Here is a 27,476-nt window from a genome sequence, read left to right on the forward strand (position 1 = left end):
GGGACTACAGGCGCCCGCCACCTCGCTCGGCTAGTTTTTTGTATTTTTTAGTAGAGACGGGCTTTCACCGTGTTAGCCAGGATGGTCTCGATCTCCTGACCTCGTGATCCGCCTGTCTCGGCCTCCCAAAGTGCTGGGATTACAGGCTTGAGCCACAGCGCCCGGCCGCTCACTTGTTTTATCAACCTTCATAGTTATACCTCCCTTTCCATTTCCAATGCTATTACTCTTTCAAGCCTTTATCTACACTCATACCCAGATAACGTTCTAAATGGTTTTCCATCTCCATCCTCAGACATTTATTGACCAGACTATTATTTTATTTCCACCACAAATGCCTGGCTGGGGTACTGAAAAGAGCTTTAGATTTCAAATCAAAGAATTTGGGTTTGGGTTTCAGCAGTATCACTAAAACATTGTGGAATGCTAAAAATAAATTTCTCAACTGTATAAATGAGTTTTAGATTAAATTATCTTCAATCTCTTTTTTTTTAAAGAAAGGGTCTCACTTTGTCACTCATGCTGGAGTGCAGTGGCATGATCTCAGCTCACTGCAGCCTTGACTTTCTGAGCTCAAGTGATCATCCTACCTCAGTCCCCAAGGTAGCTGGGACTACAGGCATGCGCTAGGGTGCCCAGCTAATTTTTTTTTTTTTGTATATTTAGTAGAGACAGGGTTTTGCCATGTTGCCCAGGCTGATCTCGAACTCCTGAGTTCAAACAATCCACCCACATTGGCCTCCCAAAGTGCTAGAATTACAGGCATGAGCCACCATGTCCGGCCTTCAGTATCTCTTCCTGCTCTAAGGCTATACCTCCCTTCTGATCAAAAATTGCCTTTGGCTTATAAAATGCAATTCCACACTGGAGGAGCATTAAAGCCTTCCACATTCAGTGTGGCATGAGTTTTGCAGGCAGAAGGACTAAGATCTTAATCCTGATTCTCTAGTTTACTGGTTGCTTATCCTTGAACTATTGAACTTCTCTAAGCCTCAGTTTCTTCCACAAAATGGGAATAACAGTAATTCTCTCAGGGGCTTATTATAAGATTTTAGTGAGATATTTGTTAAGTGCTTAGCACACAGTAAACAATAAATAAGTATGAGATTTGTGCCTATTCTAATATTTCCCATTTCTGCCTTCTAGTTATAGGTGTGTGTGTGTGTGTGTGTGTGTGTGTGTGTGTGTGTGTGTGTGTGTGTGTTGAGACATGGTCTCACTCTGTCACCCAGGCTGGAGCACACTGACATGGACAGGGTTCCCTGCAGCCTCAACTTCCTGGCCTCAAGTGATCCTCCCACCTAAGCTGCCCAAGTAGCTAGGGCTAAGGGTGCACACCACCATGCCAGGCTAATTTTTTTTTTTTGTAAAGACAGGGTCTCACTATTGTAGCCCAGGCTTGTCTCAAACTCCTGAGATCAAGAGATCTTCCCGCCTCAGCCTCCCACATTTTTGTTTTTTTAAGATGGATTCTTGCTCTGTCACCCAGGCTGGAGTGCAATGGCACGACCTCAGCTCACTGCAACCTCCACCTCCAGAAGAGTTCAAGCCATTCTCCTGCCTCAGCCTCCCAACTAGCTGGGATTACAGGTGCCCATGACCACGCCCAGCTAATTTTTGTATTTTTAGTAAAGATGGGGATTCACCATGTTGCCAGGTTGGTCTCAAACTCCTGACTAATGATCCACCTGCCTCGGCCTCCAAGGGAGGTGGAGGTGTTGGGATTACAGGCGTGAGCCACAGCGCCCAGCCTAGTTACAGTTTTTAAACTGTTCCTGAAGACCTAGAACTCTGCTTCAATCCGAACAACTGAGTGGGCTGGGTGCGGTGGCTCACGCCTATAATCCCAGCACTTTGGGAGGCTGAGGCAGTGGATCACCTGAGGTCAGGAGTTCGAGACTAGCCTGGCCAACATGGTGAAACCCCATCTCTACTAAAAAATACAAAAATTAGCTGGGCGTGGTGGCTCATGCCTGTAATCCCAGCTACTCGGGAGGCTGAGGCAGGAGAATCACTTGAACCCAGGAGGCGGAGGTTGCAGTGAGCCGAGATCGTGCCATTGCACTCCAGCCTGGGTGACAAGAACAAAACTCCATCTCAAAAAAAAAAAAAAAAAAAAAAAATGTGCGGGTTTCCCCTCTCTTTCATATAGTGAAGTTCAACATTAAAAAAATTTTTGAGGTAGTTTCTTCTGTCAAAGAATGCATGAAATCCACTATACCATGGACACAATCGGCTCCAATTAGCTATGCCTACTCTTTGTCAACTGCAATTACTGTGTATACATCAGTATCTCCTATCTTTGGAAATATCTATTCCTCTCTCCTCAGGACTTCTTACTGAAGTCATCCCTAGTCACTCTTCTTTTGAACCCGTTTAGCATTTTATTTTTATTATTTTATTATTTTTATTATTTAGAGACAAGGTCTTGCCCTGTTGCCCAGGCTGGAGTGCAGTGGCATAATCATAGCTCACTGTAACCTTCAAATCCTAGACACAAGCAATCTTTTTACTTCAGCCCCCCAAGTAGCTAGAACTATAGGTGTATGCTAACCTTACCTGGCTAATTTTTAAATGGGGTCTCATTTTGTTGCCCAGGCTCAAACTCCCAGGCTCAATTGATCCTTCTGCTTTAACCTTTTTGAGTAGCTAGGACTACAGGCACATGCCACTGAAACTGCAACTTCTTTTCTGATTCTTATTTTTTCTTGACTTAACTCACATTTAAGGTATTTTCATTTATCCTTTAAATGTGATTATCTCTGTACTAGGAAACAAGTAGTCCCTTTCTATACAGCATGTAAGTTCCCCATTCTCATTCCCTCTCCTCTCCTGCAATCCCTTTCATCCTTATATTTATTTTAATTTTTGTAGAGACAGGGTCTTGCTGTGTTACCTAGGCTAGTCTTGAACTCCTGTCCTCAAGCGATCCTCCTGCTTTGGTCTCCCACAGTGCTGGGACTGCAGGTGTAAGCCACTACGTCCGGCCCTTTCCTTTTCTATTTTATCCCTAAAACCTAACCTCTTACTGTCAACAGCCAATTCTGACGAATCTTGTTTATTATCTGGGCCTCCTCTCTATTGTCTATATTTATTCCATTAAAAAGGTCTGAGCCCATACCTTATTAAATCTGGTTCGTAAATAACTAAAATTATGCTTGCCTTTGGCAACTGTATAAAGACTCCAAGGCCCGTTTAATTAGCAGAAAACAGAGATTACAGCTACATGCTCCTTCAGCTACACCAGCTGTGTGTATAACTCAGCCTTTCTGACAGTCCATACTGTGCTTTGTGATTTGGGGGAGCTTCATGTTTGCTATCCTACCACCTACCTATTCCTATTTTCAGTATCAGCTTTTCCTGAGAAGGGAAAAGGTATAAATATTGATTTCAAAGTCAGGCATATGTTTGAATGGCAGACACTCAGTAGCTGTATAATCTTTCCAAAACTCTTAATTTATAAAATGAGCATACTAATACCTATTTCATTAAATGAGACAATGCAAAACATCTAGACTCTAGATCAGTATTTGACACATAATAAATATTAAGCGTTATTTCCTTTGTACAAAGGAAAACATGAATTGACAAGGAAAAGTAAGGCCAAGCACGGTGGCTCACGTTTGTAATCCCAGCACTTTGGGAGGCCAAGGCGGGCCGATCACTTGAGGTCAGGAGTTCAAGACCAGCCTGGCCAACATGGTGAAACCCTGTCTCTACCAAAAACATAAAAAATTAGCTGGGTGTTCTGGTGTGCGCCTGTAATCCCAGCTACTTGGGAGGCTGAGCCAGGAGAATCACTTGAATCTGGGAGGCAGAGGTTGCAGTGAGCCGAGATGGTGCCACAGCACTCCAGCCTGGGCAACAAGAGTGAAACTCCATCTCAAAAAAATAAAGAAAGAAAGAAAAGGAAAAGTGAGACAGAAAAACAACTTAGCTTCTGCAACGTCTATTCAGAAAAATGTATCTATGTCACTAATAAAAATATTTTCTCAAAGAATGGTTTTTCTTAAGAAATTAGTAAAATATTGTTATTGATTGATTGAGACAGGTCTTGCATAATTTATTTATAGAGACAGGTCTAGCTGTGTTGCCCAGGCTGGAGTGCAGGAAGTGCAGTGGCCCATCGCAGCTCACTACAACCTCCAGCACCAGGGCTCAAGCAATTCTCTCGCCTCAGCCTCCCAAGTAGCTAGAACTACAGGTATGTGCCATTGCACCTGGCTAATTTTTCCATTTCTGTTAAGACAGATCTTGTTATGTTGTCCAGGCTGGTCTTGAATTCCAGTCCTCAAGCTACCCTCCTGCCTCAGCTTCCCAAAGTGCTGGGATTACGGGTGTGAGCCACCACACCAGGCCAGAAGTTAGTGCAATATTAATTAGTATTCGAATTTAACCATAAGGCCTAAATTGTAACATTACATGTTTCTATTACATTGTATAGAATTCAAATCTAATTTTCTGCCTGTAATCCTAGCACTTTGCAAGGCTGAGGCGGGAAGATTACGTGAGGCCAGGAGTTTGAGACCAGCTTGGGCAACATAGCAAGACCTCATCTCTAATGGAAAAAAAATCTAATTTTCATTTAGTCATAAAATGTAGTCTAAATATTGTTGAGACTTACCTAATGCAGGCCTTACTCTACTATAGTCACCATTTATTTCCTAACTGAAACAAGACTGGGAAGGAGGTGTACATAAATAAAACCAAAGAAATGCCCCAACCCTACTCTGCTTTCACTCTGCCTACTCTAGGTCTTTTCTAAAACAATTATATATTTTGAATAGTAATATAAGCACATGATATCAAATTTTTAAAATATAGTAAAATGCAACTCATTTTCTCTTCAGAGAGTCTATCTGTACACAAATTTTTATCTTCATGGTCAAGCAAATACAAACATAAATATACAGGCACACTCCTGTACACCCACAGAATGCACCATTTTAATATTTCACAATAAAATGCCTCAGTTTTTTTGTTTGTTTTTTTTTTTTTTTGAGACGGAGTCCCGCTCTGCCGCCCAGGCTGGAGTGCAGTGGCCGGATCTCAGCTCACTGCAAGCTCCGCCTCCCGGGTTTACGCCATTCTCCTGCCTCAGCCTCCCAAGTAGCTGGGACTACAGGCGCCCACCACCTCGCCCGGCTAGTTTTTTTTTTTTTTGCATTTTTCAGTAGAGACGGGGTTTCCCCGTGTTAGCCAGGATGGTCTCGATCTCCTGACCTTGTGATCCGCCTGTCTCGGCCTCCCAAAGTGCTGGGATTACAGGCTTGAGCCACCACGCCCGGCCAAAATGCCTCAGTTTTACTACCCAAGCTATAGAGAATGTTCATCTCTCCTAAAACATTTTTTCGGCTAATGATTTTATAAAGTAAAATTTTTACATTTATTTATTTCAATTCCAAAACATAATACAAAGTTCTTAAAAAGATGTGTGAGATGTCTGGAGATATATTCCAAATGAAACTAACAAAACTTTGAAAAATCTGCTTCGGTATCAACAAAAGGAAGTATATGTTATTACACAGGAAGTAACTGTGTTGTTATATTAATTATTTAGTAACCAGGAAGAAATGCTTAAAAATTTTATATCCTAAAAATTTTGTTAATTGCACGAATAGGGCCAGGCATGGTGGCTCACGCCTGTAATCACAGCACTTTGGGAGGCTGAGGTGGGCAGATCACGAAGTCAGCAGTTCAAGACCAGACTGACCAACATGGTGAAACCCTGTCTTTACTAAAAATACAAAAATTAACCAGGAGTGGTGGCGGGCGCCTGTAATCCCAGCTACTCAGGAGCCTGAGGCAGGAGATCTGCTTGAACCCGGGAGGCAGAGGTTGCCGTGAGCCAAGATCGCGCCATTGCACTCTAGCCTAGGCAACAGAGCAAGACTCCATCTCAAAAAAAAAAAAAAAAAAAATTTCATGACTAGCCCAGGCATGGTGGATCACACCTGTAATCCCAGCACTGTGGGAATCCAAGGTGGGAGGATCGCGTGAGCCCAGGAATTTGAGACCAGTTTGGACAACATAGTGAGACCTTGTCTCTACAAAAAGTTTCTTAAAAATTAGTCAGGCATAGTGGTGTGCACCTGTAGTCCCCACTACTCAGGAGTCTAAGGCAGGAGGATCACTAGAGCCCAGGAGATCAAGGCTGCAGCGAGCTATGATTACACCACTGCACTCCAGCCGGGGCAAGAAAGCAAGACTGTCTCAAAAAAAAAAAAAAAAAATTGCTGGATTCAAGAATACATCCATTTTAATTTTTAAGTAATCTAAATTGTTCTCTGTAGTGGCGTTCACCAATTTATATTCTCTCAGCTATGATGTAAGTACCTATTTTCCCATAATCTTACCAAGCTAACATTTTAGAGTTTAATATGCACATCTCTTACTATGAGACTGGTTCAGAATATTTTCATATGTTTGAAGGCCATCTGTGGCCGGGCGTGGTGGCTCATGCCTGTAATCCTAGCACTTTGGAAGGCTGAGGTGGGTGGATTAACTGAGGTCAGGAGTTCAAGACCAGCTTGGCCAACATGGTGAAACCCCATCTCTACTAAAAATACAAAAAAATTAGCCAGGTGTGGTGGCTCACGCCTGTAATCCCAGCAACTCACAAGGCTGAGGCAGGAGAATCACTTGAACCTGAAAACTGGAGGTTGCAGTGAGCTGAGATTGCACCATTGCACTCCAGCCTGGGCGACAGAGCAAGACTCCATCTCAAAAAAATAAATAATAAAAAGTAAAGGCCATCTGTATTACCTTTCTGTACACGGCATTCATATCATTTCCCCTTTTCTATTATATTTAGGTCTTTCTCAAACTGATAAATACCTGAAGGAAAGTTGTTCTTTGCCTATAATGAGATATTACAGATATTTTTCCCAATCTATTTGTTTGTTGACTTTGTTATGATGAAATATAACCAAATTTATCCTTTCCTTTTTTTAGACAGACTTGCTCTGTTGCCCAGGCTGGAGTACAGTGGTGGGATCATAGCTCACTGCAACTTCAAACTCCTGGAGTCAAGCGATCCTCTCTCCTCAGCCTTCCAAATAGCTAGGAATACAGCTGCATGCCACCACACCTGGCTAATCTGTTTTTTAAATATTTTGTAGAGATGAGGTCTTATTGTTGCCCAAGCTGGCCTTGAACTCCTGGCCTCAAGTGATCCACCCACCTTGGCTTCCCAAAGTCCTGGGATTACAAGTGTGAGCCACTGTGACTGGCCTTATCCTTTTCTTAACCCATTTATGCCCGAGGTTGCAATTTTTTTAATTTTTGCAATCAGACCTTGACAATGACCTTGAACAGTAGGCCATGAATAACTCCCACATGCTTAGCATTCCAATAATGGAACACTAGGCATATTTGTCCATGTCTTATGGCTTCTAAGTTTTGGGTTCAGCTTAGAAAAGTTTTTCTTATTCAAATATTATTTTTAAGATAATAATTCTACCATAATTCATCATAATAATTTTATAATTTCATTTTTTACATTTAAACCTTTGATTTATCTGGAATCTGTTTGGGGTAAGGAACAACAATGGGGATCCAACTGTTTAAATTCTGAGTTGTCATTCAGTTGTTCCAACACCACTACTGAGTAACTGAGGCTCTTTTTAGATGTTTGACTTTTTAGAAGTTAGACTCAGAGGTAGAGATGACTAATGAGCTTAGAATTAGTGAAACCAACACCAAAATTAGGAATTTAGGGGCCCTAAAACACGTATAACATTAAAAGCACAGATCCCAAAGTCCAACATCTATCACATAGAAAGCATATTAACCAGTACTGTTGTTAGTCTTGGAAGACCTAAGGATGGATTATCTCTAATTCAGTTAAAATAACTATGTCCTATACAATACGTATTAATAATAAGCATTTATATGGCACTTTTACAGTTTGTATAATGTGAGTTCACTTACTTTGTCTTCATAATTACTCTTTAAGAAGATCGGCAGAGATTTTAATTTCCATTTATTGCTGAGGAAAATAATTCAGTGGTGGTACCTTGTCCCTTTACTTATAGGAAATGGTAGTGCCAAACTCAAACCCAGATCTTCTATTTCCAAATATTCACACACTGCTTTTATATCCTGCACCAAGTACTTTTATGAAAAAATTAATGAGACTCCCTACTTACAAGGAGGTTGAAACGATTTTTCAATTAAATATTCAGACTGATCACATACTTAATTCTAAGCATGAAAGGAGTACACAGAAGTAGGAAACATCCTTGGCTTCAAGGAAACTTCAAAGGTCTACAGCAGTTTAAACAAACATGGCTTGGGAGACTGGAAAATAAACTTGAAGGTCAGGAACCATCTTATCTACTCTCTCCATGTCTTATGGTATTTACTGTTGGTATAACTAGAATGTAGTGTTAGGTCAGTAAATATTTGTTGGTTGTGTAAATGTACTGATCGAACCTTCTACACAGGGTGAGATATGAAATAATATCAGACACCATTTATTTTTTCCCAGAGGCTAAACTTTTGTCTGTGACCAAAGAATCAGCCAAATCATCAAACAGCTCTTGGACAATGTAACAAAGAAAGTTCAGGCACCACTTCTGGGCTACACCCACTGACTAAATGTATTTCACAGAAAAATAAAAAACTTTGAACTACATTTCATTTCAAAGCTGCCAAAAGGTTATAAAACAATTTCCAGAACTGAATCCAGTCCAACTGCTAAAAAATACAACTATCATTCACTCTTGCTTTATTTTGAATTTTTACTTCTACAATAAGTAATTGTTCATAATATTTCTCATTAGTTGTACTTTCTTTGTGTTGTTTCCTTCAGATATCTTGTCAACATATATTTTCTTCAGGTCTTTTATTTTTTAATACTAACAATCACTTATCTGCCACATATGATAATTTTTTTTAAACTTCTGAAATATTTTAGCAAATACTAAGGGAGAACAAAACATTAATATAAAAATAAAAGTACAAAAATAAACTCAGTTTACAAAGTTCAATTTGTATCCTGCCACAGATAACTTCACTCCAGAGTCTGCACACCCTATTCTCCCATCTATCCAGTGACAAGATACTGGCATTGGAGCCTCAAGGACTGCAACTTTTGTTGGCAAAAGCCTTGCATGGGTCAAGATAATTTTTAAACCTTTGATAAAGAAAGCCCAAAGAGACCAGGCTTAAAATGTTAGTGGACGGTTGCATGATAGATATGTTAAGAGTCCTAAACTCAAATAAAAAGGAAAGTTGACAATAAACTAGTCAATGCAAAGAGCTTACAAAAGCATTAGCCCAGAAATTACATGCAATGCCTTGTCTTTAAAATACCAAGAAGGCGGCCGGGCATGGTGGCTCACGCCTGTAATACCAGCACTTTGGGAGGCCGAGGTGGGTGGATCACGAGGTCAGGAGTTTGGGACCAGCCTGGCCAACATGGTGACACTCCATCTCTACTAAAAACACAAAAATTAGCCAGGTGTGGTGGCACGCACCTATAGTCACCTGCTTGGGAGGTGGAGGCAGGAGAATGGCTTGAACCTGGGAGGCGGAGACTGCAGTGAGCCAAGATCGCGCCATTACATTACAGTCTGGGTGACAGAGTGAGACTCCGTCTCGAACAAAACAAAACAAAACAAAAAAACAAGAAGGCATGACTGTTTACACCAGAGTGACAGGGCTTTCTTAAGTGGTTATTTATAGCAAAGGTTTAGTACAGTCAAAGAAATCTGTCATAAATTGCTTCCATATGCTATAAATGTGGATATATTCTAGGTAAAATTATGTGGGTGCTACAGAAGGAGACACGCAAGAGAAACCAGCACAATGCCTGCACACTGTTGAATCTGACACTAGGAAATAAACAGCCAGTTATGAAACAAACAAATTCAACTCTTAATGTTGGAAACAGAATAAGGCTCCATTCTTTTTGGAGAAAAAAGACACTAACCATTTAAAACAGATGGACTTCAACACTAAGAATGTGAATATACTTAACGTACAGAACTGTACATTTAAAAATGGTTAAGATGGTAAATTTTATGCTATGTGTTTTGGAAAGGGGGAATTTTTTTTTTTTTTTTTTTTTTTTTTTTTTTTTTTAACAGAGACAGGGCCTTGTGCTCTGTCACCCAGGCTGGAGTGCAATGGCCCAATCATAGCTCACTGCATCCCTCAACTCCTGGGCTCAAGTGATCCTCCCACCTCAACCTCCCTAGTAGCTGAGACTTCACGTGTGTGCCACCAAGCCCAGCCAATTTTTTAATTTTTGTTTTTGTAGAGATGGGGTCTTGCTATATTACCCAGGCTGGTCTCAACTCCTGGCCTCAAGTAATCCTTCTGTCTCAGCTTCCCAACGCGCTGGGATTACAGGTGCTAGCCACTGCACCTGGCTATGTTATGTGTTTTTTAACAATTAAAAAGAAAAAAGAAATTTCAAATGAGCTTTAAATTTCCCTTATATTTTTAAATGAATAGATTCATGTGTTATTGAGTACTTAATATATATACACCTGTTACCATGGAGATGGAGGTAAAATATAGAGAAAACCTAATTCCTCTTTTCAAGAAGCTCAAAGCTTAAAGAGAACCAACATTCTAAACTGTTCTTTTTTATTTCTTTTTTTTGAGACAGGGTCTCACTCTGTCACCCAGGCTAGAGCGCAGTGGTACAATCACAGCTCACTGCAGCTTCAACCTTCTGGGCTCAAGCAATCCTCCCACCTCAAGGCTCCTGAGTAACTTGGACCACAGGCAGGCACCACCATGCCCAACTAATTTTTGGTGGGGGGGTGTAAGAGAAGACAGAGATGGGGTCTCGCTATGTTGCCTAGGCTGGTCTGGAACTCCTGAGCTCAGGTGATCCTCCTGCCTCAGCCTCCCAAAGTGCTAAGATTACAGGCATGAGCCACAGCACCCTGCCTAAAATCTCCTTAAAAAAAAAAAAATTGATAATAATTTTGGATCACTCAAAGTAGGTGAGTAGCCACTTACCTATGCTTTCTTAAATACATTATCTATCTCTTCCCCCTCTTTTCCTCTCTGCAAGTTCTAGTTGTACGTTAAAGTCTCTGATGCTTAAAATGAAAAATTCTAGGATTCAAACAGATTTGCTAGCCACTATGAAACGGCCCCACCTTGTGTGCCTGAACAAAGAGAGTAAAAACAATGCTCCTGGGCGTCCTAGAATAGAAGAGGTATTTCAAATTGGAGGGAAAAGCAAATCTAGTCTTCTGTCCTTCTTCTAAAGCAATCACCTCCATTCAGTTCAACCCAACACTTACCCTATGCAAACCACTGGGACAAATTCTATCAAAAAGCCATCTCTATTTCAGTCCTCATTATCTTCTCCCTCTTGGGGTCTTACAAAATCTGTGGTCTAGCCGGGTGCGGTGGCTCACGCCTGTAATCCCGCCACTTTGGGAGTCTGAGGCGGGCAGATCACGAGGTCAGGAGTTCGAGACCAGCCTGACAAACATGGTGAAACCCCATCTCTACTAAAAACACAAAAATTAGCCAGGCGTGGTGGCACACGCCTGTAATCCCAGCTACTCAGGAGGCCAAGGCAGGAGAATTGTTTGAACCGGGAGGCAGAGGTTGCAGTGAGCCAAGATCGCACCATTGCACTCCAGCCTGGGCAACAGAGCGAGACTCCGTCTCAAAACAAACAAACAAACAAACACCAATCTGTGGCCTATACCATACAAATTGCTCTTAATCAGAGTATTCTTTGTATTGTTTGCAAAGAATTCCTGTGCCACTGGAAAACGAGTTTAAAGGTAATCGAATCTTTCTAACTCCCCAAAAGAATAGGTTAATGCTTAGTGATGAATAGTCCATCAAAATATACTTATTGAGCATCTCCCATTTGTCATCACTGAATTTGCAGAAGTAGAATTTAAAAAGTAAAGGTTTTAATAACCAAAATGTCCTGTATTTCAAGCCCTATCCTCTTGGTTTCATTCTCTCTTTAATTAATTAATTTTTTTCTTTTTTTTTAAATAGAGATCGGGTCTTGCTATGTCACCCACGCTGGTCTTGAACACCTGGCCTCAAACAATCCTCCTGCCTCAGCCTCCCAAATTGCTAGGACTACAGGCATGAACCACTACACCTGTCCTTGTTCCTCTCAACACACTCGAATTGATCAGATCTCAGCATTCAAACTGTCAAAATCCATTTCCAAAATTCAAAGAATTCGTCAACAGTAGCACACTTCTCCCCAAAGATACCCTTATACAATAAGCTCCCCCATGACCAGATGTAGAGACACAATGATTCCCATAATTTCAGAGGCGGCATTCACATCACATCTGCAAAGAACAAAGAGTAGCTCTTGAATCCGAGAGAGCTAAAAACTGAATGCAGTTGCTTGGTTTCCAACTAGCAAGAACTCAGAAGCTGAAATAATCCAAATGACAGGTATAGTTAAACAGTGTAACAAATGCAATGGAATCTTTAAGCCATACATTTTCCAGACCTTGATAGGGACCTGAGAAATAACCTCTCTGCTTAGAGAGCCCTTAAAAACCCCTGCTTTCATTTTATGTTTCATGGGGGTTAATTTTTCTTTCTACCACTACATAGATTTCTTATTGCAGTGCAAAAGAGCCAAGGCAATCACCAGCTTCAGGGAGAATTTAAAAGGATAAAAATTAAACTCTGCTACTGGATGATTCTCTTTATAATACTGAAGCCACAATACATTACGAAATAGTACAAAGAAAGCATACTCTGATGTTTTGCATCCCTTTCACTCTGCATCCCTTTCACTCCACCCACCCATCACCTCCACCAAAAAAACAAACAAAAAATTTAAAACAGGTTGAGCCACACACAGTATGTTTGACTTGAAAGTTTTGATGACACAGCAGCTTACTCTTGCAAATTATGGCAAATATAGAAGCTTAACAGTGACTTAAAATACAGTTATAGGAAAAATAGACTAAGGATAGAAAGGCAGGGAAGCAGGAAAACCCAAGCACCTTTTTAAAAAGACAACAAATGTATTCAGGTACAAGATCTGCATCAGAAACAGTTTTCTTTCTTTTTCTCTGGTAAATGTAAAGACTTACCCTGAAAAGATTTTCCCAATCCCTGGCCCAGCTTCCACCCATGTTTCTGGAGTAAGCAGTGTCCAGTATTATCCTGACAGACAAAACAGAGAGACAAACCAAAAATATTCCAATAGTATATTCTTCCCTGCCTAGTGACATTTAAACATATGATGAGCAAGAGATAATTCTACATATATGCATGCAAAAAGGTGCTAATAATAGGGTAAATGTGCCAAATAAGAGGGACACTAATGTAAAAAGAAAAGCTGGCTAGTATTTTACGTGGGAAGACCATATAGGATAAAGGTACTTTCTGATGGTATACTGGGCAACTTTTGTACATAACACTTTAAAATGGAGAAAAAGGGGAAAGGGAAAAGGGGAAGAATACATTTATGAAGTTTTAAAATAACATTAAAAAGCATGAAATAGGCCAGGCGCGGTGGCTTACACCTGTAATCTCAGCACTTTGGGAGGCCAAGGTGGGCAGATCACCTGAGGTCAGGAGTTCAAGACCAGCCTGACCAACATGGTGAAACCCTGTCTCTACAAAAATACAAAAATTAGCCGAGCATGATGGTGGGTGACTATAATCCCAGCTACTCAGGAGGCTGAGGCACAAGAATTGCTGGAACCCCAGAGGCGGAGGTTGCAGTGAGCCAAGATCGTGCCATTGCACTCCAGTCTGGGCGACACAGCAAGACTCTATCTCACATTAAAAAAAAAACATAAAATCAAAGTACATATACAGTCATATCTACCACCTAAACAGCACCACTTTAAGATTCTATTTTAAAGAAAATATGCATTGTGTTTAGTTGTTTTATGTGTCAGGCTTTCATGATACAAAGTAAGTTGTAAGTGTAAGACTGTCCCACCACTAGAAATGAAAAAACAATCAGAGCAAAATCCAGGCTAGACTTGATTGGTTTAAAAAAATAAAGTGTGTCTCTCTATATATATAGTGTATATATACACACACACACACACACACATATATATATTTTATATATATATATATATATATATATTTATATATATATATATATATATATTTATATAATCCCAGCTACTTGGGAGGCTGAGAAAGAGAATTGCTTGGCCCTGGGGGGCAGAGGTTGCAATGAGGCAAGATGTCGCCACTGCACTCCAGCCTGGGCAACAGAGCGAGACTCCCTCTCCATAAATAAATAAATAAATAAATAGAGTCATTAGTGCACGTAGGGGGGAGAAACCAACACACATAATGTCTCATCTTCCCAGGAGCACACTGGAAAAGGTATTTCAATGTAAACTACATGAAAAAAATGCTAAAAACAACAATTAAACGTCAGCTTTTGTTTAAGGGGTCAAGGTACCGGAAACATCTGCAGTCCTTTGTCCAATTCTTTGCTTTTTACAGTTATTGTGAAGTACCAAGACAAGGCTAAAATAAGCACTAACCGTGTCAGAAAAAATGGTGCTATACATTCAAAGGAAAAGATTGAAAATTTCTAAACACAAAATATTCTATATGTATTAAAATGTAATTTATAGTATTAATCTAGAAATGATTAAAAGTCTCAATATAAGTAATGTTAGCAGAAAACAAAGCTAAACCATTTGAAAATAATCTCATATTTCCTGAAATCAATTTATAAAGCTGATTAAACCACACATTTCTGCATTAAAACCAAATGTTGCACATTAAATTGTTTGTCTTACATCTCCATATTCAACGATAAAATGTTCTTTGGAGTCACTGAGGAAAGATGGGCGGATCACGAGGTCAGGAGATCAAGACCATCCTGGCTAACACGGTGAAACCCCGTCTCTACTAAAAATACAAGAAAATTAGCCGGGCGAGGTGGCCGGCGCCTGTAGTCCCAGCTACTCGGGAGGCTGAGGCAGAAGAATGGCGTGAACCCGGGGGTCGGAGCTTGCAGTGAGCCGAGATCGGGCCACTGCACTCCAGCCTGGGGCACAGAGCAAGACTCCGTCTCAAAAAAAAAAAAAAAAAAAAGAAAACATTGTTTTACTGTTATCTTCTCTAACTAGAAGTTAGAAGGAGATTAAGCCTTTCACTTGTTCAGTTTTGTTTTGTTTTTAAAGGAAAGTTTCCTTCTTTATTATAGCATACAACCTGGAGAACTGGGCTAAGCAGCTGATTATTTCATTGATGGGGGAAAATCAGGACACTTTTTTTTTTTTTTTTTTTTTGATACAGGTGTTGCTCTGTTGCCCGAGCTGGTGTACAGTGGTACAATTATAGCTAACTGCAGCCTTGACCTTCCGGGCTCAAGCAATCCTCCCACCTCAGCCGCATGAGTAGCTGGGATTATAGGCACACACGACCTTCGCTGGCTACTTTTTAAATTTTTGTAGAGATGAGGTTTCATTATGTTGCCCAGGATGATCTAGAACTCCTGGGCTCAAGCAATTCTCCCTTCTCAGCCTCCCAAAGTGCTGGGATTACAGGGATGAGCCCAGGGTATTTTAAAAAAAACAAAAACTGGAGGCAAACTCTAATGAAAAATTTATTTCTAAAACAAAATATATATTGTTTTAAATATACATATATATATACACACACACACATAAAATCATTACGGTGCACGAAAGTTTGCTGCAAGTTATTTTTGCTACATATGAACTGAAAGAATTAGAAACACTACTGATCCCAAGCACTGACTTCCACATTCCTACACATCACAAAAACTTAATGTAACACTACTGCTGCTGCGGCTTCTTCCCTTCTTACCTCCCAAATGAACTGCCAGGAAAAGCACTCCCTTACCCAGTGCTCAGCGTCTATTTACAACTTTCTTACCCCCCCAAAAAGAAAAGATTAAAAGTCTCAATATAAGTAATGTTTGCAGAAAACAAAGGTAAACAGGCCCTTATTTTACCACTATGAAAACACAGTTACCTGTGCAGAAAATCCTTATTTCATATCATAATTCCTGCAACTGCATAATTCTAGAAGGGACAAGGATAGCAGAATGACTCTAAGAGTATATGGTTGACTAAATTATTGTTTAATCTCTCACTATTTTTTTTTTTTTTTTTTTTTTTTGAGACTGAGTCTTGCTGTATCACCCAGGCTGGAGTGCAGTGACTCACTGCAAACTCCACCTCCTGGGTTCACGCCACTCTCCTGCCTCAGCCTCCCAAGTAGCCAGGATTACAGGTGCCCACCACTACGCCCAGCTAATTTTTGTATTTTTAGTAGAGAAGCCATTTCACCAAGTTGGCCAGGCTGGTCTCGAACTCCTGATCTCAACTGATCCACCCACCTCGGCCTCCCAAAGTGCTGGTATTATAGGCGTGAGCCACCCGCCTGGCCTTGTTTAATCTCTTAATAGACCCATGTTGTAACTATATTTGGCACCAAGATTTAAGTATTAAACAATGCTGACAAAAATTGTTCCCTCCCTCCCATTTTGTTGTTGTTGTTATGTTTTGTTTTGTTTTGTTTTAAGAAAACTCAATCTTTGGCTAAGTGGAGATGAGACATTATGCTGACTGTGTTATATTATGAACGCACTAAAATAAACATACAGATGAAGCAGTATGCTATTTCCAAAAGCAGTCCAAGTGGAGTGAGAGTATTTCCATACGAACCTGGCTTTCAAAACTGGGCTGTCAAAAGAACAGTTAAATGTAACACAAAGTAAGAAACTGTCCAATCACAGTTGATTGATGGTCTTTTTTTTTAATCTTGTTTTCAATTCACTGCTTGCAAGTAATGTATGTATTAAAGAAGAGTGAAAGCATAAGTAAATTCACGAGTCAAGGCCAGCTGAGAGATTCAAGGAGAAGCATGTTGTGACTGACAACAGTGAAAGGAAAAGCAAATTTTAAAGGGAGAAGGAGGAAAAAAGAAAAAAATAAGGTTATACACATTAGCATCATTTAAAACCACTCAAGAGGATGGCTGTCATCTTCTCAGAAAAAAAATGGTAGTGGCATTTCTCTTCAAAAACTTTAGGTTAAAACTGTTATTTAATTAAATCTACTTTCTCAGGGACTATAATAAAATATTTAACAGGCCACTCTAAGTCTTTCCAATCATAACAAAGGCAACAGAAACAACAGACACTTCTCCCAGAATCCCCTCCCCTCGTCAACCTCCTAGGGCAAGTGGATTACCAACACAGAAAACCTGGACCTTTCTTATCATTTCAAAACTACCTGCTTTTGGAGGAAAAGAGGCAGCTCTGTGACTCTGCAGGAAGGGCTAGTATTTAGTATAGTCCCCTTTCCCACCAATAAAAGAAAAAAGGTTGGCCGGGCACGGTGGCTCACGCCTGTAATCCCAGCACTTTGGGAGGCTGAGGCGGGCGGATCACGAGGTCAGGAGATCAAGACCATCCTGGCTAACACGGTGAAACCCCGTCTCTACTAAAAATACAAAAAATTAGCCGGGGATAAGTAGTGGTGGGTGCCGGTAGTCCCAGCTACTCGGGAGGCTGAGGCAGGAGAATGGCGTGAATATGGGAGGCGGAGCTTGCAGTGAACTGAGATCGGGGCACTGCACTTCAGCCTGGGCTACAGAGTAAGACTCTGTCTCAAAAAAAAAAAAAAAAAAAAGAAAAGAAAAAGCAAAGAAAAAAGATTTTATAAACACTTGTCAAAAGTCCAATAGGCTTAAGGTAAGGTTTTATAAATATTCATCAAAAATCAAAGAGGCTTAAGGATGATGGGTAACACAAGAAGGCACATCAAAATAACTTATAACAATAAGTAAAAACAAACCAGACTTGTTTACCTCTGAAATGATCAAAACTTTCTCTGAGAAAGAACAAGAAACTCAATAACCAGTCTGTGAGAAACAAGCAATCTATTCTCTCTGCTTAGTACTGTGATTTTTTCAATTATTTCCATGGATGCTTTTTTTTTTCTTTTTTTTGTGAGATGAAGTCTCACTGTCACCCAGGCTGGAGTGCAGTGGTGCAATCTCAGCTTACTGCAACCTCCGCCTCTTGAGTAGCTGTGACTAGAGGCATGTGCCATCATGCCCAGCCAATCTTTTTTTTTGTATTTTCAGTACAGAGGGGGTTTTCCCCATGTCGGCCAGGCTGGTCTTGAACTCCTGATCTCAAGTGATCCGCCCGCTCAGCCTCCCAAAGTGTTGGGATTACAGGCCTAAGCCACCGCGACTAGTCCATGGATGCTACGTTTTTATTTTTATTTTTTGAGATGGAGTCTCGCTCTGTTGCCCAGGCTGGAGTGCAGTGGTGTGATCTCAGCTCACTACAGCCTCCGCCTCCCGAGTTCAAGCGATTCTCCTGCCTCAGCCTCCTGAGCCTGGGATTACAGGCACATGCCACCATGCCTGGCTAATTTTTGTATTTTTAGTAGAGACAGGGTTTCACCATGTTGGTCAGTCTGGTCTTGAACTCCTGACCTCGTGATCCACCTGCCTCGGACTCCCAAAGTGCTGGGATTACAGGCCTCAGCCACTGTGCCCGGCCCATGGATGCTATTTATAGCACTAAGTTGGTACAAGTAGCTTATGGCTCAGACATGTAATCTAGACAGAACAAGGGCAATGAATGCTAAATTTCTTTCTGGTTTTTTTGTTTGTTTGTTTTTGTTTTGAGACAGGGTCTTGCTCTGTCACCCAGGCTGGGGTGCAGCGGCATGGTCACACAGCTCCTGCATCCTTGACCTGCCGTACTCCCATGCCCAACCAATTTATTTCTAAAGTAGTAATTATTTTGAAAATTTTTTTTTTAAAGTAACTCTTTACTTAATTTCAGTTACTATAATAATGACTAAAAATCTTTTGGCTTTTTTTAAATAAAATAAAATTTGGGGTTTAATTATAATCTCATAGAACCAAAAATAAATTATAGAAACTTTTTAAAAACTATCGGCCGGGCGCGGTGGCTCACACCTGTAATCCCTGCACTTTGGGAGGCTGAGGTAGGCGGATCACCTGAGGTCAGGAGTTCGAGACCAGCCTGGCCAACATATAGTGAAACCCTGTCTCTACTAAAAATACAAAAATTAACTGGGCATAGTGGTGCACGCCTGTAGTCCCAGCTACATGGGAAGCTGAGGCAGGAGAATCGCTTGAACCCAGAAGAAAGAGGTTGCAGCGAGCTGAAATCATGCCACTGCACTCTAGCCTGGGCGACAGAGCAAGACTCCGTCTCTCAAAAGAAGCGTGCACACACACACACACACACACACACACACAACTCGTGGTTTACAACTAACAAAGATGCATTATACAAGTAGGTTGCTTATAATTTTTTTTCTTCTCAAGAGTCAACTTGATATAATTTAAATGTACATGGAAGAATTGCAAAGGAATCCTACTTTTAATTAATAAGGCAACTGAATTTTGACAAAGGGTAATACACAAAAAGCTGGTTTTCTGCATAATTCAGAGTTCTCACAAACCACCTATTTGTTTTCTCTCTCTGCTCAAGACCCCAAACTGGTGGCTGTGTGGCCTGTTCTTTGGTTGGAAATGAAGTTCTTCTAATTGGGAGGCTGAGGCATGAGAATCGCTTGAACCTGGGTGGTGGAGGTTGCAGTGAGCTGAGATCGCACCACTGCACTCCAGCCTGAGCAACAGATTGACACTCTGGCTCAAGAAAAAAAAAAAAAAGTTTTTTTTTAAAAAAAAAGAATATTATTTAAAATTTTACTCCCAAATGATCAGGCAACAAAAATAAGATCCCTCTTATCTTGTGTGTCCTACTTCTTTTTCTTGTCTTACATATTTGTTTATTCTCCCAGATCCTGTGTCCTACTTCTATCTAATACAATATAGGCTATGAAGCTCCTCCTCCTCCTTCCTAAACTGCCACATCACAAATAATGCATATATTTATGTGTGTCAGAAGTAAATTTTCATTAGAAGTATAATTATTAATATACATTTCTGAACATCCATTTATTTATTTAAAAAATTAAATATCCAGCCTGAGTACTAGGTACTATTTGCTATTTTAAGTGGAGAAAGTAGCACTATTTAATAAATAAGGCATATATCAATTCTCCTATTCACTGAGGTTATTCAACAATGATTACTCAATTAGACTGCCTCTGATAGTGTTCTCCCTATGATATGTGTTAGAAAAAAATCCTGGACATTGTGAGAGGTAAAACAGCATTAGCCTCACGTGCCACAGGAATAAATTTTCCAAAAATCTTTCAGTGTAGCCCCCTCTAAGAAGGCTTAAAAATGTTAAATATCATTTAATTTAGTGGTTTAAAAAAATCTTTTTTGAGTATAGTAATGATGAATACTAGTTTGCAAATTTCATCTAATTAAATTTCCTGCTACTGTTGAGTACCCACAGAATTATAGCTTGTGTAAGAATATTAATCAACCATGCATCTTGTAGAATATGGTACTGGGGAGTTGATTCTGATAGCTCTGTTTTTAAACTTCGACCCCCCTAAGTTTTAAAATTAAAATGGAAAAATTATTTTTCAAATACAAGATACTGATCTAGCCTACAGATTCATTATTGTGATAATCCCCAAAATAATACAGAACAAGACACAAACCAGTGATTTTTACCTTAGCAAAGTGAGCTTGGCATTTTATCCTTATGTCAAAACACAAGACTAGGCTTTCAGTGAAACAGCCGATGAGAATTCTCCCTTTGCAGCATTATCACATGTGCCATCAATTATCGCCATGCCTAAGTCTAGCATCATGCCAGCACATTAAGACAGAAGGTACTCTATGCAGTTTTCACTGGACCAGAAGGACAGAAATAAGAAAGGGAGGTGGAGTCCAGGTGCGGTGGCTCACGCCTGTAATCCTAGCACTTTGGGAGGTCCAGTCAGGGGGATCGCCCAAGGTCAAGAGTTTGAAACCACCCTGGCCAACATAGTGAAACCTCATCTCTACCAAAAATACAAAAATTAGCCAGGGCATGGGGGTGGGTGCCTGTAATCCCAGGTACTCGGGAGGCTGAGGCAGGAGAATCGCTTGAACTCAGGAGGCGGAGGTTGCAGTGAGCCAAGATCACGCCACTGGGTGACAGAGCAAACACTCTATCTCAAAAAAAAAAAAAAAAAAAAAAAAGGAGAGTGGCAGATGGAGAGAAAGAAGAGAAGAAATTTTAAAAAGGCAGACCGTGCAAAACAAACCAGATCATGGCTGCTTAGCTAGTATGGGCCAACGGCTGTGGAAGAAAAATGTCATACACCCCAAGTTGTGTAAATTTCTATAAACATCTAAACACACAAACACACACAACACCAACCTAATTAGGAACATTAATATATGTTGATCCTTTACTATGTTACAGTTTTGAAAATAAAAGCTAAAGTTAAACTATCTGCACTCTCTAAATTGCCTTCTTATTTTCCTAAGAAGCTAGTGTTTCTTAAGGGGAAGAGGGCTTGTCATGATGGTTATAAAGATTAAGATTCCCTCTTTGACTTTTTTTCCCCACTAAAGTTTTACCAATAACTCACTGAAACCCTTTTGAATATGTACACTTAAGCACAAATAGTAAAGGCTGACTAATGACAAGTTCATTTTAACAATGGACTGTTATTTAAAAATAATGTTTTTCAAAATAAAAATAATGTTCAAATATTTAGATTTTTTTTCTTTTTGAGACAGTTTTGTTCTTGTTGCCCAGGTTGGAGTGCAATGGTGTGGTCTCTGCTCACTGCAACCTCCGGCTCCTGGGTTCAAGGAATTCTCCTGCCTCAGCCTCCCAAGTAGCTGGGATTACAGGTGCCCGCTATCATGCCCAGCTAATTTTTTTGTATTTTTGGTAGAGACGAGATTTCACCATGTTGGCCAGGCTGGTCTTGAACTCCTGACCTCGGGTGATCCACCCACCTCAGCCTCCCAAAGTGTTGGGATTACAGGTGTGAGCCATCGCACCTAGCCGAAGTTTTGTTTTGTTTTGTTTTTAAACTAAGAGCCAGGTAAATAAATCTCCTTGTTCTATTGCTTGATATCATCAGTGTCTAAAACCAAGCAGCGTGAAAAGATAGAAATAATCAACTTTTGACAAATACTAGACATTTCTTAAGCTACAGAGCCCAAACTTGCCATATTTCACAAGAGTCTGGTAAATAAAACGTATTACTCCTTAACTCTTTTTTTTTTTTTTTTGAGACAGAGATTCGCTCTCTCGCCCAGGCTGGAGTGTAGTGGTACGATCTCAATCTCAGCTAACTGCAACCTCCACCTTTCGGGTTCAAGTAATTCTGGTTCCTCAGCCTCCCAAGTAGCTAGGATTACAGGCGTGCACTACCACGCCCAGCTAATTTTTGCTATTTTTGTAGAGATGGGGTTCACCATATTGGCCAGGCTGCTCTCAAATTCCCGACCTCAGCTGATCCGCCCACCTCAACCCCCCAAAGTGCTGCAATATGGGTGTGAGCTGCTGCGTCGGGCCCTTAACTGTTTCTAATGGAACTTTAAAAATTGTGTTTCTATATTCTACTTATGTAGGAACATTTCATACAAAATTATATTGCCCAGGAAATGTGAATCTATAAAGGATCAAAATATATTTTACTTCTTCATTCAATTCACAAAATGCTAACCTTTAACTTGCTACCTTCAACAAAATATTAGTATGGGCCAAAAAGATATTTTTCCCCCATCAAAATTCTAATGTGTTTCTAGATTGTTTTGAACTGATTTCCCAACATATTAAATATTAGATTACACCCCAAACTCTATCTGGTTACTGTATGGCATGCAAGAAAACAACTCTAAACTGTATTGGTTATTAACAAGTTTAACCTGATTCACATTAAGTGTCACATGAACACTACCCACCTAACTGGCTAAGACCCGAAATTAAGCAATGATCATCTTATGGATTCTGTAGGCTTATCAAGTGATGCTTGTTCAATTTCCAAGTGTCCCTTTTCATATTGATCAAAGTGATTACCCTGAAAAAAGATGATCACAGCTATTTTTCGAGAGCAATAAATGTCAAATTTATTAAAAGCCTAACCAAACTAAGGGTTATTTTTAAGTTTGTTTTTTGTTTTTGTTTTAACCTAAAAGGAGACTGCAATCATTCCTTTTCAGTAGACAATCAAAACCACACCACAAATTCCAACTTTTAAAAATTTATAAAAACGTATTAGGGCTGGGCACAGTGGCTCATGCCTGCAATCCCAGCACTTTGGGAGGCCGAGGCAGGAAGATCACAGGAACCCAATAATTCAAAAGTAGCCTGGGCAACACAGTGAAACCCTGTTTCTGCCAAAAAAAAAAAAAAAAAAAAAAAAAAAAAAAATTTAATTAGCCACACATGGTAGTGTGAACCTGTAGTCCCCACCGTTCAGGAGGCTGAGGTGGGAAGATCACTTGAGCCCAGGAGGTCGAGGCTGCAATGAGCTGTCATCAAGCCACTGCACTCCAAGCCCGGGTGAGAGAATGAGACCCTATTTCAGACAAAACAAAACTTATTAGGAATCTAGGCCTAGTAATCTGAACTTTTCTCCTCCTAACAAGTGTTGAAATTGTAAACTAAAACACTATCAACCATTTGGGACACCAACTGTCTTAGACTGACTACATTAGGAAGACTACGGACTCTTACGAACTGAGGCAGAGCACGCCGGTCCCCCAGAGCCCTCCAGGCTCCTCTGGCCCCGGGCCGGCAAGTGAGCTGGGGGGCTCCAGGACAGGCCGCGGCCTCCGCCCTGCACACACCTGGGGCCCCGCTGTGGCTGCCCCCTGGCCAGGCCCAGGCCTTGAAGCTTCCCCACTCCACCTCAATGACTGACGGCGGCGTCGGCGTCTCTCAGCCGGGATGAAACCCCACCAAGTGGGGCCTTTGGATGGCGGCGGGAGTGGCGGGCCTGGAAGCCTGGCGGCTGCCCGAAAAAACACCAATCAGCGGAGGACCTGAGGGTGCAGAGGCCTGGGAAGGCGGCCTCCCGACGCAGGCAGTCTTGGCCACCTCATTAGGCCTCCGAGCGGCGCAGACCTGGTCCCAGTAACCGCTCTGTCCCCACTGGCTGAGACAACCTAGTCCTAACCTCAACGGACAAAGGCCTTACCGGGCCTGGAAGGCACGCGCAGTCCCAAACGACCACGGGTAGAACGGTTAGCGGCCATCAGACGGTTAGTCTTTGTGCTACTAGACCTTGCTGCTGAAAGAGAGAAATGGTAGAGTAACAGACCGTGTTTGGCCCGTTGGAAATGCCCACCACCCTTTGGGAAGATTTACTGGCCGTTTATAGGAGGCCTGTGTACATAATATGAAAAAGCTGCTCTCAACTCCTCCCCAACCTTTTAATAGCAAATATTTGCCACATCTAGCACTTTTAGATGGAAAGAGCCATGCTGTTTTACATTTATAAGCAATATTGCATTAAATTTTTAATAATGAAGAAAATCAGTCATAATTGTCAGGCCTCTGAGCCCAAGCCTGCAGGTTTACATCCAGTTGGACTGAAGCAACTAAAGAATCACAAAAGAAGTGAAAATGGTTGATTCCTGCCTTAACTGATAATATTCCACCAGTGTGATTTGTTCCTGCCCCACCTTAACTGAGGTATTAACCTTGTGAAATTCCTTCTCTTGGCTCAGAAGCTCCCCCACTGAGCACCTTGTGACCCCTGCCCCTGCCCACAAGAGAAAAACTCCCTTTGACTGTAATTTTCCACTAACCACCCAAATCCTACAAAACTGCCCCACCCCTATCTTCCTTGCTCTCTTTTGGAACTCAGCCCACCTGCACCCAGGTGATTAAAAAGCGTTATTGCTCACACAAAGCCTATTTGGTAGCCTCTTCACATGGACACGCATGACAATAATAATGAGAGATGAAGCCAGCAGGACTTCCTGGGTCCAGTGGGGACTTCCAGAACTTTTCTGTCTTACAAGAGGCTTGTAAAATGAACCAACAGCGCTCTGTAAAAATGCACCAATCAGTGCTCTGTAGCTAGCCAGAGGTTTGTAAAATGTACCAATCAGTGCTCTGTAAAAATGCACCAATCAGCGCTTTGTAGCTAGCTAGACGTTTGTAAAATGGACCGATCAGTGCTCTGTAAAATGGACCAATCAGCAGGACACGGGCGGGACAAATAAGGGAATAAAAGCTGACCACTCCCAACCAGCAGCAGCAACCTTCTGGCCTCCCCTTCCATAGTGTGGAAGTTTTGTTCTTTTGCTCTTCACAATAAATCTTGCTGCTTCTCACTCTTAGGGTCCATGCCATCTTTAAGAGCTGTAACACTCACCATGAAGATCTGCGGCTCCATTCTTGAAGTCAGTGAGACCACGAACCCACCAGAAGGAACCAACTCTGGACACAATAATGAGAATAAAACCTATACTTTAATGCTGCTCAATGCTGATCGCATTATTTTAAACTAAAACTGCTAAGACATGAAACTTTAAATCAATTAATACCTCCTGACTTTTCAAGGAATTAAAAACAATCTCTTGACAGTTTCCAAAGCAACTATTCATCAAGATGATCTGCCTAGAGAGATAAACATGCCCATATAATGCTGTATTTGATCATAAGCAAGTTGTCACTGCAACTAAAATAAGTAAAAACAGTTTCAACAAATGATAGTTGCAGACAACTAAGAAGTTCTCTCTAATCATAGTTTTCACAGATCTCCCTGCTTCATTAGGAAGTAATAGCTCATAATTTGATTTTAAATCAAAATATCAATTTTCTGGTTCCCTTCTTGCCATAAAGTATAGGGCTTGAGGATTTGTGAATCCCACAATGACCTAAATCAAAAGACTAAAGACTTCAGTCTTTTGGTCTAGCCTAAATGAATTCAGTGTGTGGAATGATATGATAACTGGAATGCTAACCTAACAAAAAGTTACTTTGCTTTTTCAAGGTAAAATTAAAATTCTAATTGAGGAATCGCACATGTACCCCAGAACTTAAAGTATAATTTAAAAAAAAAAGAAAAAAGAGCCTCTTTACCAAGGACCCGCCAACATGGGCCGCGTTCGCACCAAAACCGTGAAGAAGGCGGCCCGGGTCATCATAGAGAAGTACTACACGCGCCTGGGCAACGACTTCCACACGAACAAGCGCGTGTGCGAGGAGATCGCCATTATCCCCAGCAAGAAGCTCCGCAACAAGATAGCAGGCTATGTCACCCATCTGATGAAGCGGATTCAGAGAGGCCCTGTAAGAGGTATCTCCATCAAGCTGCAGGAGGAGGAGAGAGAAAGGAGAGACAATTACGTTCCCGAGGTCTCAGCCCTGGATCAGGAGATAATTGAAGTAGATCCTGACACTAAGGAAATGCTGAAGCTTTTGGACTGGGGCAGTCTGTCCAACCTGCAGGTCACTCAGCCTACAGTTGGGATGAATTTCAAAACGCCTCGGGGACCTGTTTGAATTTTTTCTGCAGTGCTATATTATTTTCAATAAATCTGGGACAACAGCAAAAAAAAAAAAAAAAGAAAAAAGAAAAAAGAAAAAAAGAACTGGACTTCCCCAGGGAAAAATCCATTTGATGATCAGGCTTCACCGAGTATTCCTTTGTAAACTCCTAGATGAAATTTGCAAGGCAAGCAGGAAAAGCACTGAAATTGCTGAATAGGTGAGCATTATATGCCTGATTCATTAAATGTATGCATTGGTAAATATATGAAAAAAATATGGCCGGGCGCGGTGGCTCAAGCCTGTAATCCCAGCACTTTGGGAGGCCGAGACGGGCGGATCACGAGGTCAGGAGATCGAGACCATCCCGGCTAACACGGTGAAACCCTGTCTCTACTAAAAAAATACAAAAAACTAGCCGGGCGAGGTGGCGGGCGCCTGTAGTCCCAGCTACTCGGGAGGCTGAGGCCGGAGAATGGCGTGAACCCGGGAGGCGGAGCTTGCAGTGAGCTGAGATCCGGCCACTGCACTCCAGCCTGGGCGACAGAGCGAGACTTCGTCTCAAAAAAAAAAAAAAAAAAAAAAAATATATATATATATATAATTGAATAAATAAAATTCAGTGATGGGGAGCTCTAACATGTAATTTGCCACATTGTATTATAAATGTTAGGTTTCTCTTACGATCTCTGAAGTCCTTGAGTACAAGAACTGAGTCTTGTTAATCCTTTACAAACCTAATACTTAATATGACAGCCAAACATTAGGGAACAATAAGGTGCTAACATGGTGTGGCAATGATGAACAAGTTCTAGAACAAGGTGGTGGGAGTGATGGTTGTACAATATTCTTAATGTACTTAATGCCACTGAACTATATAATTCTTTTTTTTAAGAGGAGGTCTCCCAGCACTTTGGGAGGCTAAGGGGGGCGGATCACTAGGTCAGGAGATCGAGAACATCCTGGCTAACACAGTGAAACCCCCGTCTCTACTAAAAATACAAAAAAAATTAGCCGGGCGCGGTGGCGGGCACCTATAGTCCCAGCTACTCAGGAGGCTGACGCAGGAGGATGGCGTGAACCCGGGAGGCGGAGCTTGCAGCGAGCCGAGATGGCGCCACTGCACTCT

General features: G+C 41.1%; 2 pseudogenes; one reads left to right on the plus strand and one right to left on the minus strand.

The window, feature by feature from the left end:
• LOC105476052 (keratin, type I cytoskeletal 18 pseudogene) overlaps positions 1-26,070 on the minus strand; it is a 60,518-nt pseudogene extending 34,448 nt beyond the window's left edge.
• On the plus strand, positions 25,938-26,428 carry LOC139359506 (small ribosomal subunit protein eS17 pseudogene; annotated as a pseudogene).
• Positions 26,429-27,476: the final 1,048 nt, after the last annotated feature.

Source organism: Macaca nemestrina, chromosome 17 (genome assembly GCF_043159975.1).
Source record: "Macaca nemestrina isolate mMacNem1 chromosome 17, mMacNem.hap1, whole genome shotgun sequence".
NCBI lineage: Eukaryota > Metazoa > Chordata > Mammalia > Primates > Cercopithecidae > Macaca > Macaca nemestrina.